The sequence below is a fragment of the Mauremys reevesii genome, linkage group 20 (genome assembly GCF_016161935.1).
Source record: "Mauremys reevesii isolate NIE-2019 linkage group 20, ASM1616193v1, whole genome shotgun sequence".
NCBI classification, from domain to species: Eukaryota; Metazoa; Chordata; order Testudines; family Geoemydidae; genus Mauremys; species Mauremys reevesii.
The window spans coordinates 2,424,051-2,436,896 of record NC_052642.1 but is presented as its reverse complement, the minus strand read 5'-3'; positions in this window follow the sequence as shown (position 1 = coordinate 2,436,896).

Below are 12,846 nucleotides of genomic sequence, written 5' to 3'. Positions count from 1 at the left end.
CCCCAGACAGGGGAAGAACAGGCTAAAGAATAACTACATGGATTCAAGTCAGCTGGGCCTGATGAAGCTCACCCTAGGGCAGGGCTCCTAAATCGTGGGCCGCAGCCCAAAGATGGGCCAGGACGTAGTCCTGGCTGGGGCACTGGCAGGGGTGAAGATGGGGGTGGGGATATGAAGGGGTGTTGCACCCCCCCAAAAAAAACCAACCCCTGCATCTTTCCATTCCCCTCCTGACCATGGCCCTTCAGTGCATTCCCAGGACACATGGCCCTGTCTAACTGGCCTTCCTGACAGAGCCTGCCTGGAGACCGTGCGTAGGGGGGAGTTTGGTGGGGCAGGTTTGGAAAGAGGGATTTTTTCAGGGGGAGGGAAGCTGGGAGCCATGGAGGTGCAGCTGGAAGGTTTCCTCCACCCCTTCCTGGGGTGCAGACAAGGGGGAGGGGGTTGTTATTTTGCAGTTGGGAGTATCAGGGACCCCTCCCCCCGTGCACTGAGCTATCCCCTCCAGCTCGGGTTCTGGTGGTGAGGTGGGGATGTGCTGGTTTGCAATGGGGGAGCGGAGGATCTCCCTCCCCAGGGCACCTCTCATCTCCGCTGTCTGTGCTGGGAGCCACCCCCACCCCCCACTCTGCCCATTGCAGGCTGCGCCCGGTGCCCTCCCCAGCCAGCCGGCCCTCACCAGGCTGGAGCATGATGCTGCCAGCGGGAGCCGCCTCAGCCTTTCCCGGGCAGCCGGCTCGCTCAGCCGTTTTGCTGACTGGGGGCTCCCCTGCCAAACCCAGGGTTCCCCTGCACCATTCCCCTCAACTTGGGGTCCCACCCACACCCCAACTCCCCCCGGAACATGGCTACCCCTCCCCTTCCGCAACAACCTGAACTCTTCATACGCCACAGCCCACCCCCGCCCCCTCCCCATGAGCCACCCGTGAGCAGCGCCCTCCATCTCAGACCAAACTGCTCTCGGTGTCACCCCCACCCCCACGCCCCAGGGCCGGGCTGGCGCTCTCTGGGGCTGGACCCCGGCTGTGACTGGGGTAACAGGGCCTGCTCCTTTCTCTGCCCGTCTCCCCCCAGCTGGAGGGGGCTGCAGGAGACCCAGGCCCTGGCGCTGGAGCAGTTCCAGGGCTGCTGTGCCTGCCACGGGTGGCGGGCAGCACCGAGGGACCTCAGCCACCTCCCGCTTTGGCTCGATCTGGGGGGTGAAGTCCAGGCTCTCGTTGCCCCTGGCTCTCCAAGGGAACGGGTGCTGGGCACTGCTGTGGGGAGCAGGGGTGGCACCTGCCCTCAGGCCGCAGCACGGAAGGGGCAGGGTCGGGAGGGGAGGGGAAGGATGCTCCCGGCTGGTACATACCAATTCCAGCTATGGAATAATGAATCATTTTCCTGCAGAAGTGTGAGTGGGGGGCCGCAGCGCCCGGTGCAGCTGCACTGCTGGGCCTCATACGTAAGGATCTAGCTGGAGCCATCTCAGACCCAAGCTCAGTGAGGCTCTTGGCGAGCTCCTGGAGGCTGTCAGAGGGCGCCAGGGACGGGCGAAGGGCGAACACAGCACCTGTCGGGACCAAGGGGACCAAGGAGGAGCTGGGAATTCCAGACCAGTCAGCCCCACTTCGAGGCCTGGGACGATACTGGACTAACATAGGGACCAAGCCCCTTGTGAGCCCCTGGAGGGGAACAGGCTGATGAGCCGGGCTGTGGGGCTACGGTGTATAGTGCCGCAGCCTGGGTCTTTCCCCACCTGCCTTCTCCCCACACATGCTCCAGGCTACTCAGCCCTCATCAGTGGCCAGTGAATACACTGGGGGTGAGGGGGGAACTGCCAGGCTCTGCTGCCCAGTGGGCATGGGTCACTGTTTTTGTCCTGGCCCGAGGTGGAGGAGAGGCCTCAGGGGTGGGGGGGTCAGAGAGTGAGCCCCCCTCGCACCCTGAAGCAGCGGCTCCTGGGCCCTGCTCTAGCAACTCAAAGACTTGTTTGGTGGGTTACTCTGAACGGGGGCGGGGGGGCGTAGCCATCTGACCATGCCAAGAAGACAAGGGGGAGGGGACATTGGGGGTCCCCGCCCTGAGTAACACTCCAAAGTGCAGATGGGATGCTCCTGCCAGGGCCAAAGGGGTGAGGGGTCCAGAGGGCGGGGGGGAGGGTGTTCCTGGGGGAGCCATAGAGGAGTGGAGCACTTGAGAAAGGAAGAAGGGGGTTGGTGCAGCTGGGAGCTGGGGGGCTTTGAGCTGCTCTGTAGAGTAAATGGACATGGGTGTTGGGGGCAGCAGAAGAGCCTTGGGGGCACAAGGGGTGGTGGAGTGGCAGGGGGCACAGGGCAGGGGTGAAGAAGGGGGCGGGGGAAGGAAGTGGTTGGGGATGGTGAGGAGTGGGGGCGTTAAGAGGTGGGGTTATTGGGGAATGGGGCCAGGGGGGAGGGGCTGTGGGATTTTGCCGAGTGGGGGGATGGTCTGGGCAGTGTGATTTTTATAGGGGTGTTTGTGGGATTGTGCAATGGGGTGGGTTTTTCGGGGAGCTGGGATTGGAGTGGTGTGGAGAGGCAATGGGAGGGAGGGTGCCTGACAGGAGGTTTGGGGGAGTTGGATTTATTTGGGGTTTTGGGGTGAGTTTAGTTGTGGGGGTTGGATGGATTGAAGAGGGTGGCTGGGGGATTATTTGGGGATTAGATGGGGCGGTGGGAGGGGGTTTAAGCAGAGGTGGATGGGAGTTGGGCAGGTAGGTTGGGGACTATACAGAGGTTGACTGGGGCTGAGGAGGGGTTATTTGAGGGTCTGTGGTGGGGTTGGGTGTGGGCTGAGGAGGAGGGGTAATTGGGGGTCTGTGGGGGTTGGGGTTGGGCTGATGTGGGGTTTGGGGGTCTGTGGGGGTGTTGGGTATGCACTGAGGAGGGAGGTTAATTGGGAGTCTGTGGGGGTTAGGTGGGCTGATGTGGGGTTTGGGGGAGAGGTCTGGGGGGGTGGGCTGAGGAGGGGTTTGAGGGGGTCTGTGGTGGGGGGGATGGGTATGCACTGAGGAGGGTGGTAATTGGGGGTCTGTGGTGGTGGGGGTCTGTGTGGGGGTTGGGTGTGGGCTGATGTGGGGTTTGGGGGAGGGGTCTGTGGGGAGGTTGGGTGTGGGCTGACATGGGGTTTGGATGGGTCTGTGGTGGGGGTTGGGTGTGGGCTGACATGGGGTTTGGGGGTCTGTGGTGGGGTTGGGTGTGGGCTGACATGGGGTTTGGGAGGAGGGCCTGTGGGGGTTGGGTATGCACTGAGATGGGGGTTAATTGGGGTCTGTGGGGTTGGGTTTGAGCTGATGTGGGGTTTGGGGGTCTGTGGGGGTTGGGTGTAGGCTGACATGGGGGTTTGGGAGGAGGGGTCTGTGGGGGTGTTGGGTATGCACTGAGATGGGGGTTAATTGGGGGTCTGTGGGGGGGTTGGGTGTGGGCTGATGTGGGGTTTGGGGGGTCTGTGGGGGTGTTGGGTGTGGGCTCAGGAGGCGGGTTAATTGGGGTCTGTGGGGGGGTTGGGTGTGGGCTGAGAAGGGGGTTATTTGGGGGTCTGTGGTGAGAGTCCAGAGGAGAGCACTGATCAAAGGACCTGTGAGGAAAAACTGGGGTGGTAGTCCTGGGGTTGGGGGTGGGGGCTGACATGGGGTTTTGGGTCTGTTAGATGGGGCCTGGCAGTGCTGGGCTGATGGCTGGGGTTGGGGAGGGGTCTGTGGGGAGGTTGGGTGTGGGCTGACATGGGGTTGGGTGGGTCTGCGGTGGGGGTTGGGTGTGGGCTGACATGGGGTTTGGGGAGAGGGTCTGTGGGGGCATTGGATGTGAGCTGATGTGGGGTTTGGGGGTCTGTGGGGTGTTGGGTATGCACTGAAATGGGGTTAATTGGGGTCTGTGGGCTGGTTGGGTGTGGGCTGATGTGGGGTTTGGGGGTCTGTGGGGGTGTTGGGTGTGGGCTCAGGAGGCGGGTTAATTGGGGTCTGCGGTGGGGGTTGGGTGTGGGCTGAGAAGGGGGGTTATTTGGGGGTCTGTGGTGAGAGTCCAGAGGAGAGCAACAAAACTGATCAAAGGACCTGTGAGGAAAAAACTGGACGTGTTTAGTCCCAAGAAAAGTAGACTGAGGGAGAACCTGACACCAGTCTGCACACGCACTAAGGGCTGTTATAAGGAGGATGGGATCAGGTGTTCTCCATGGCCACTGAAGGTAGGACAAGAAATATTGGGAACAGAGGAGGTTTGGGTTCGATATTGGGGAAACTTTGTAACTCTAAAGACAGGGAAGTGTCAGAACAGGTCACCAAGGGCGGCTGTGGAGTCCCCACACTGGTGGTGTTGAAGGACAGGTTGGACGCTCTAGGGTTACTTGGGCCTGCCTCGGAGCTGGGGACTGGACTAGATGACGCCTCCAGGCCCCTTCCAGCCCAACGTGTCTATAATTCTGTTTCAGGAGCCATGGAATTGATACAGCGCGAACCATCGGAACCACTTCCTGCCACCAGCCCCTGTTCTTCTGATGCTCCTTTATAAAGTCACAGCAGTTCTCGGGGCGGGGTCTGTTATCCAACAACACCGTCTGAGGCTGGAGGCAGAACAGGAGCTCTGTTGCCTGCAGCAGGGTGAACGTTCAGGCTCCAGGCCGGCACTGCCCCGTTCAGGGTTTTCCACTGGGGATGGGACGCAGCAGCGGAGGGGCAGGCAGAGGCCTCAGAGTGGCAGTTTGGGTTAGAGAGAGGAACTCTGCTGGTGCTCACATGGCCCAGAACTGCTCCTGAAGCCTGTCTGGCCCAGGGTGGGGTTTACACACCCCATCAAATGAGTTGCCATTGCCTTTGGAATGCCCCAATGATGCCAAATAACAGGATTTTCAAAAATCTACCTGGTAAAGACTCTTCAGCTGCTCCTGGCATGGGGCCTCTTCCCTCCCCTCTGCAATACCCTGCGTCTGCTTTATTTCTTCTCTGCCATCTCAGCATGTTCCTCCCAATGGCACCAAGCCTGTGGCTTGCTGAGCAACCTTAAATCCTACTAGCTTCAGGGACTGGTGGGTGGTGAGGGTGCTCAGACTTTGCAGGGCTTGGCTTTGTTTTGGGCACTGGTCAATAACTGTGGCCCAGCATCTTTGCATCTGCTGCTCCAGCCTGGCTGATGCTGAATTTCCATAGTGCAGAGGTTCAGCTGGGACAGGTGTCCAAAATGTTGATACTTGTCTCAAGATAAGTAGGATGTGGTTAGTCTGGAAATCTTATCATAGAATATCAGAGGTGGAATGGACCTCAGGAGATCATCTAGTTCAACTCCCTGCTCAAAGGAGGACCCCTCCCCAGACAGATTTTCCTCCCTGATCCCTAAATAGCCCCCTGAAGTTATGAACTCACAACCCTAGGTTGAGCAGGCCATTGCTAAAACCATCAAGCTATCCCTTCCCCCTTCGTCAGGTCAGCCCTTCTCACCAGTTACTGGCGTATCTGGGGTTTGGCCTTAATGGAAATCCTGGGAGAAAGCCTCATGCTACTGCTGCTTCTGGGTCCGATACAAACCAGGAAATACAGGACCACGGTTAATGAGAGCAGCTCAAAAGATCATTTTTGCTGAGCCCAGCCCTGCACAGATTTCCAACTTAGGTTTGCATTTTCAGCAAAAGTTCTTGTGGTTATTTTCTCCCAACCCCTTTGTGCCTCCATAATAGCCAGCCACCCCATCAGTCGCATCCTGGCGAGCTCCAGGGACAGGGCTGAGGGATAGAGGAGCAGATACACGACACACCTGCCTTCAGGTCCTTTGGGTGGAAGTTCCTGATTGCACGGATGAGTCCTGTTTAGATGGGCAGGTTCTGTGTGTCTGTGGTGAGAACTGGGGCTGTCTGGGCCAGCAGGCAGGTGAGGAGCAGGAGACGAGCGCATGGGGCAGCTGAAAAGGGACGAGCCAGAGTGAAGCTTGAAACACAAATGCAGGGGCCAAGAATCCCAATTCCCCCATCCTGGACAGAAGAAGTCAAATACTCACTGATGGACATTTGGTTCAGATTCTGGGACTGGTTCCTTGTGCAGCAAGTGAAGTTAACTGCACCTCCGAGCCGTGACAGAGCACTGTATAACCAGAGTCTGGTGGCTGTCTCTCACCCTGGGCTCTCCCCAGGATAGGCTGTTGTTCACACTAGTAAAATGATGTTAAAATGCTGAGAAGGAGCAGGGAAGAGGCACAAAAATGACTTGTGGCCTGGCCAGCACGCCTTCGAGCAGGCAACCCGAGGGACTGCAGCTAGCAGTTCAGAGGTCTGTCATTAAGGTCTCTGATCACCCAGCAGGAGGAGGTAGCCCGCATTTCACGTTTTTGCTCTAGCGGACAAAGGTGTAACGAGAGCTAGCAAAGGTGATGTTAGAAACATCAAAATTGGAAATCAGTGTCGGTGTAGAAGAGTGCCGGGACATCACCCACCGGAACCAATTGTGAGGGGACATGGGAATTCACTGTCACCTGGCCTCTGGGGATGGAGGCAGCACATGGCTGGCACTTATAGCTCCTGCCGTATGAGGGGCAGGTGCTGCTTCCAACTGCTCCCCCTAACCCCCGCCCTGCTGCGCTCTGGGGATGCTGCCCTGCTGCGGAGCTGTCAGGTGTCTTCAACTGGAATTTGTTTGGAGAGAAACTGTGCTAAGGAGCCTTATCAGCCCTGGGCAGAGAGTACCTGGGAGCCTGCCTGGGTCGGGCGGGTCTGGTACAGCCTCCCCCCAGATAAGGCTCTTCCCTGGAACTGCCACCCATGGGAATGAGGAATGATTCCCTCTGAGGTAACACCCGGGGCAGCCAGGGCAGGACAGGGCATGGCCTGCTCCCCTGGAGCATTAGGGCTTTCGGGAGTCAGAGGTGTCAGCGGAGCAGGTTGTACGTTAAAGCAGCAAAGGCAGTTGGGGGGCAGAGGAATTGGACTTGCACTTGATCAGCTCAATTTGAAAATGTCTGTCAAAGGAAATTCAGATGTATACATCTGACATGTACACACAGTCACATGTGCACACTAGCACATGCACACACACATCCACGCACACACACTGTCCCTGGAGCTCCCCAGGATGCGACTGACGGGGTGGCTAGCTATTATGGAGGCACGAAGGGGTTGGGAGAAAATAATCGAGAAGCATTGCTGAAAATGCAGACCTAAGCTGGAAATCTGTGCAGGGCTGGGCTCACGAAAATGATCTTTTGAGCTGCTCTTTTTAAGTGTGGTCCTGTACTTCCTGGTTTGCGTCGGACCCAGGCAGGAGACTGGGCTGCTCTCAGCTGTAGAAGCCGTTGGAATGAGCCAGGTCGGAATGAGCCAGGCACTCAGGACCTTCAGGAGGAGAAGTGAAACCCACGTCTGCCACCAATCGCCCCAGCAGTCACTGATCGACACCAAACCACGTCCTTCCAGTCAGGCAGTTTCATATGCACACATCAGACCCTTGGTTTGCCACTCAGACACCACGGTGATGGGCACAGTGAGGACCTAGAGAAGTTAAACAGGCAGACAGACAAGGAAACAGTGGCCCTGGCTACAGGTGTGTGTGTGGTGCAATTGCTGGCTGAAGGCACAACCTTAATTCCTGCATCTCCTGTCTGTCAGCTCTCGGCTATCATTCGCTTGGCAGCCTGAGCGCCGATTTCTAACGCAGCGTTTTGCTCTGGCCTATTGTTGTTCTCATCGCCGGGGCGCCTTGGCCCCGGTGTCAGGAGCGGTGCTAAGGAGGCTGCTTTTCAAAGGTCTCTAACTAGGGTTGCCAACTTTCTACTTGCATAAAACCAAACGCCCCTGACCCAGCCCCTGTCATGCCCCTTCCCCGAGGCCCCACCCCCACTCACTCCAGCCCACCTCCCTCAGTCGCTCGCTCTCTCACACCCTCGCTCACTTCCACTGCCTGGGGCTGGGGGTTGGCGTGCAGGAGGGGGTGAGGGCACCGGCTGGGGATGCGGGCTCTGGGATTGGGCTGGGGATGAGGGGTTTGGAGTGCAGGAGTGGGCTCAGGGCTGCGAGTGTGAGGTCTGGGAGGGAGTTTGGGTGTGGGAGGGGGTCCGACCTGGGGCAGGGGGCTGGGGGGCAGGGTGTGAGGTCTGGGAGGAAGTTTTGGTGTGAACATAACATAATAACATAAGAACGGCCGTACCGGGTCAGACCAAAGGTCCATCTAGCCCAGTATCTGTCTACCAACAGTGGCCAATGCCAGGTGCCCCAGAGAGAGTGAACCTAACAGGCAATGATCAAGTGATCTCTCTCCTGCCATCCATCTCCATCCTCTGACGAACAGAGGCTAAGGACACCATTCTTACCCATCCTGGCTAATAGCCATTTATGGACCTAGCCACCATGAATTTATCCAGTCCCCTTTTAAACATTGTTATAGTCCTAGCCTTCACAACCTCCTCAGGCAAGGAGTTCCACAAGTTGACTGTGCGCTGCGTGAAGAAGAACTTCCTTTTATTTGTTTTAAACCTGCTGCCCATTAATTTCATTTGGTGGCCCCTAGTTCTTGTATTATGGGACTAAGTAAATAACTTTTCCTTATCCACTTTCTCCACATCACTCATGATTTTATAGACCTCTATCATATCCCCCCTTAGTCCTAGCCTCTTTAATCTTTCCTCGTAGGGGACCCTCTCTAAACCCCTAATCATTTTAGTTGCCCTTTTCTGAACCTTTTCTAGTGCTAGAATATCTTTTTTGAGGTGAGGAGACCACATCTGTACACAGTATTCGAGATGTGGGCGTACCATGGATTTATATAAGGGCAATAATATATTCTCAGTCTTATTCTCTATCCCCTTTTTAATGATTCCTAACATCCTGTTTGCTTTTTTGACCGCCTCTGCACACTGCGTGGACATCTTCAGAGAACTATCCACAATGACGCCAAGATCTTTTTCCTGACTCGTTGTAGCTAAATTAGCCCCCATCATATTGTATGTATAGTTGGCGTTATTTTTTCCAATGTGCATTACTTTACATTTATCCACATTAAATTTCATTTGCCATTTTGTTGCCCAATCACTTAGTTTTGTGAGATCTTTTTGAAGTTCTTCACAATCTGGGAAGGGAGGGGGTCCGACCTAGGGCAGGGGTCCAATCTGGGGCAGGGGGTTGGGGTGGAGGGTGTGAGGTCTGGGAGGGAGTTTGGGTGTGGGAGGGGGTTCCGACCTGGGGCAGGGGGTTGGGGTGCAGGGTGTGAGGTCTGGGAGGGAGTTAGGGTACAGGAGGAGGTTCTGACCTGGGGCAGGGTTTCTGGTTGCGAGCTCCGGCCAGGTGGCACTTACCTCAGCCGGCCCCCGGTTGGCAGCACACCGGCCCTAAGGCAGGCTCCCTGGCTCCGCACAGCTCCTGGAAGCAGCCAGCATGTCCCTGCAGCCCCTCGGAGGAGGCATGGCCAGGCAGCATTGTGTGCTGCATGCACCCGCAGCTCCCATTGGCCATGGTTCCTGGCCAATGGGAGCTGCAGAGCCAGCACTCGGGGTGAGGCCAGCGCATGGAGCTTCCCTGATTGCCCCTGCGCCTAGGGGCTGCAGGGACCTGCCGGCCGCTTCTGGGAGCCCCGTGGAGCCAGGGCAGGAAGGGAGCCTGCCTTAGTGCCACTGTGCCGCCGACCAACCGGACTTTTAATGGCCCAGTGGGTGGTGCTAACTGGAGCTGCCAGGGTCACTTTTCGAGCAGTCGAAAACCGGACACCTGCCAACCCTGCGTCGAAGGCCCTGATTTGTGAGTGAGCTAAGCTCCTCCTGCGCTAAATGAGCTTCCTTAACCTTTTCCTGCACCCCATCCCCATCCCCCCTCCTTTACCTGCTTCATCTGCCCTGTGTGGGGTGTTGTGCCCCTAGAGCATGAGTTCCCTGCCACAGGGCCTGTCCTCTTGTCCCTGGGGGCTCAGTGCCCAGTCCTAGGCACCCTGCCTCCAGGCTGCGTGTGACGAAGTGGGAATGGTTTTAATGTTTTCTCTGAATACTGTGGGTGCCTCAGTTTCCCCTATGCATTTCTTAAGTATCTAGGTGGTGGGATAAGAGTGTGTGATTGCTGCACAGCCCAAGAGGGAAGGGGTCTGCACAGAGAATGGTCGACACCCTGTCTCCTGGCAACTGATGGCCTGGGCCCCTCCCCTGCAAGGTGCCAACTGAAGGTGTTGGAGAACAAAGAGATCAGGGGCCTCCTGGCCCAGGAAAGAGACAAAGGCCAGAGGAGGGGCTGGAGAGTTTCAGTTTGGAGCTGGCTCAGGAAACAGAGGGAGGCCCAGCATCGGGTCTGGGCTCCCTGCCCCCAAGATGGACCTGACTGAGGGGTCCTGTTCTCTGTACCTACAAGCTCTGGTTTGGACTGTGTTCCTGTCGTCTAATAAACCTTCTGTGTTACTGGCTGGCTGAGAGTCCCGGTGAATTGCAGGACGTGGGGGGTGCAGGGCCCTGGCTCCCCCACCCTCCGGGTAACGCTGCAGTAGGAAGCTGTTATCACTGTCTGAGTCGTGTTATCATTATCTGCCCTCCGGCCTTTGGGTGGGTCCATGCTGCGGATTTGCTTGTGTCCCACAGGGTCTAATGGCCCCTCTGCCCAGCCCGGGGCTGGAATCCCGCAGGTTTGTTATCCTGGGGGAGCTCAGCGTCCATGTGACCAGTGCCAGGGAAATATGGAGCCCGCCCTGCTCTGGGGCACACCCTGGATCTGACTGTCAGCCGAGGGGCGAGCACCGGGCATATAACCAATGTTCTGACTTGAGCCCAGCCTCATGGCCCGGCGATCCTGGCCTGTCCTCCCCCACAGGGGACAGACCCCACAAAGATGGTTGGCCTGGAGGGGGTTTGGCTCCTGTAAGTTTTCAGGCGATGCTGGCAGGGCCGGATTCGAAACCACAGGCCAAGGGGCCACTGAGCACAATCACACGGTGACCACAGCCACAAGCTGCTCCCCATCCCTGCTGGATGAATGATGTCGCGTGAGACACAGAGACAGCGCTTGGGAGCCACAAACCCTCTGCCAGCCGGGCAAAGCTGGGAATGTGACAACAAGACAACACACCTGCCTTCAGGTCCTTCGGGTGGATGCTCCTGATGGCATGGGTGGGTCCCTGTAAGATGTTCAGGTTGTGTATTTCCAGGGTGAGAACTGGGGCTGACAGGGCCAGCAGGCCGGTGAGGAGCAGGAGACGAGGGCACCGGGCAGCTGCAAAAGGGAAAAGCCGGCGAGAGGCTGGGAACACAAACCCGCCCTTCAGGAGCCACGACTCCCAGTTCCCTCTGCCAGCACAGTGCCCCCCTGGAGCAGCCAGCTAAGAGCACACGCCGCTGCGCCGCGCTCACAGCAGCACAGGGGTGCTGGGGAGCCAGGCGGGGCGATGGTGGTGATCAGGGTAAGGGGAATTACGGGAGAGAAGAGCATTGGGGGAGGAGTGGCTGGAGGACTGGACCAGGGTTGTGGGGCAGCTTGTGGGTCTGGGGAGCCCCGTGCATGGTTGCTTGAAGTTGCAGCCTCTGTTCCCTGCCACAGTCCTATGGGAAGCCCTAGTTGCCTTGCTGTGGAGCCAGTCACTGTTGCCCAGCCCAGATTCCCAGCTCAGGCCAGTCCCACGGTCAGGCTCCCCCATCCATCCCCCTGCACAAAGACATCCTCCCCCAAGGCTCCCCACAGATTTCCAGAGCCCTGCTTAGCCCTGCCTGCCCCCATCCCTGCTCCGCCCATAGCCTGTCTCCCAGGGCCCAGCCCCTGCCCCGTGCTGCCCAGCCAGCATCCCTGGCTCACAGTGGCTGTGCAGGGCGCAGTGGGATCAGACAATGCTGCTGAAGAGAGAAGATGAACGTGCCCCTTTTCCACTGGCAACGTGCATGTAACCTCACGGCCTGGGAATGTGACTGGCATCAGTGCTGCATGCGGCTCAGGAACAAAGAGCAGGGATTTCGCTGGCCAGACCACTGCCTAACGTCCCAGGTCCCAATACCACCGTGTGCTCTGAGGGGAGTGTGAGAAGCTGGCCGGGCGCCAGGGAGATTTCAAACCAGAGCATTTTCAAATGTTTCCTATGAAATGATTGATCGGCAAAGCTGAATGATGGTGTCACACAGAGCAGCTCCACGGTGATGCCGAGGGAGGGGGCACTGATCCCCTCAGAGAACTGGGCCCTGCTGACTGCAGGGGCAGGATGGATGAAGAGCCAGGCCCTGTGCCAGGTGGCATGAGAGCACCAGGGGCCTCTTTCCTCCCCTCCCCCTGTCTGTGCAGGAGTGGGGCAGGGTTCCTACCTTGGCCCCCCACAGCACTAGGGAAAGGGACCAGGCCTGTGGGCCACCATAGGGGCATTGTCCTCCGCCAAGGGGTGCGGCCAGACTCCTAGCTAACTAGTGTGCAAGCTGCCACGGGAGCATGTGCTAGCTGGGGAAACAGGCTGCATCTTACCACACAAGCAGTGGGATGCATCCAGCCCAGTGGTCTGGGGCCTCCCCCGCCCCCGGTCCCTGCTGGCACATGGCTCCAGCCAGCAGGGTCCTACCCCACGAAGCTGCCCTCGGTCCCAGCCCCTGGGCACCGTTCTTTAATTTAAACCAAGTGCTGCAGAATCCAGGGACCTGGCCGCAGCATTTAGGCCCAGCGTGATACCCCATAGATGGGGGCTGCCACGGGATGCCCTGGCGTGAGGCAAGCACCGTGCTCCTGCTCCAGCAGCCCCAGTGCCCAGGGGTCTGCATGTGGCCAGGCAGAGCTGCGGGCAGAGCCTTCACTGTCAGGCTGAGGAGCGGCTCCGCCTGCAGTGGGAGTGGGATGGACGCTGCCTCTGTCCCACAGGCTCCGGAGGACAGAGGGCCCAAGTACTCTTCTCTCCCGCCCGGCACTAAGGGCCCAAGTCTCTCCTCCCGCTCCCATCTC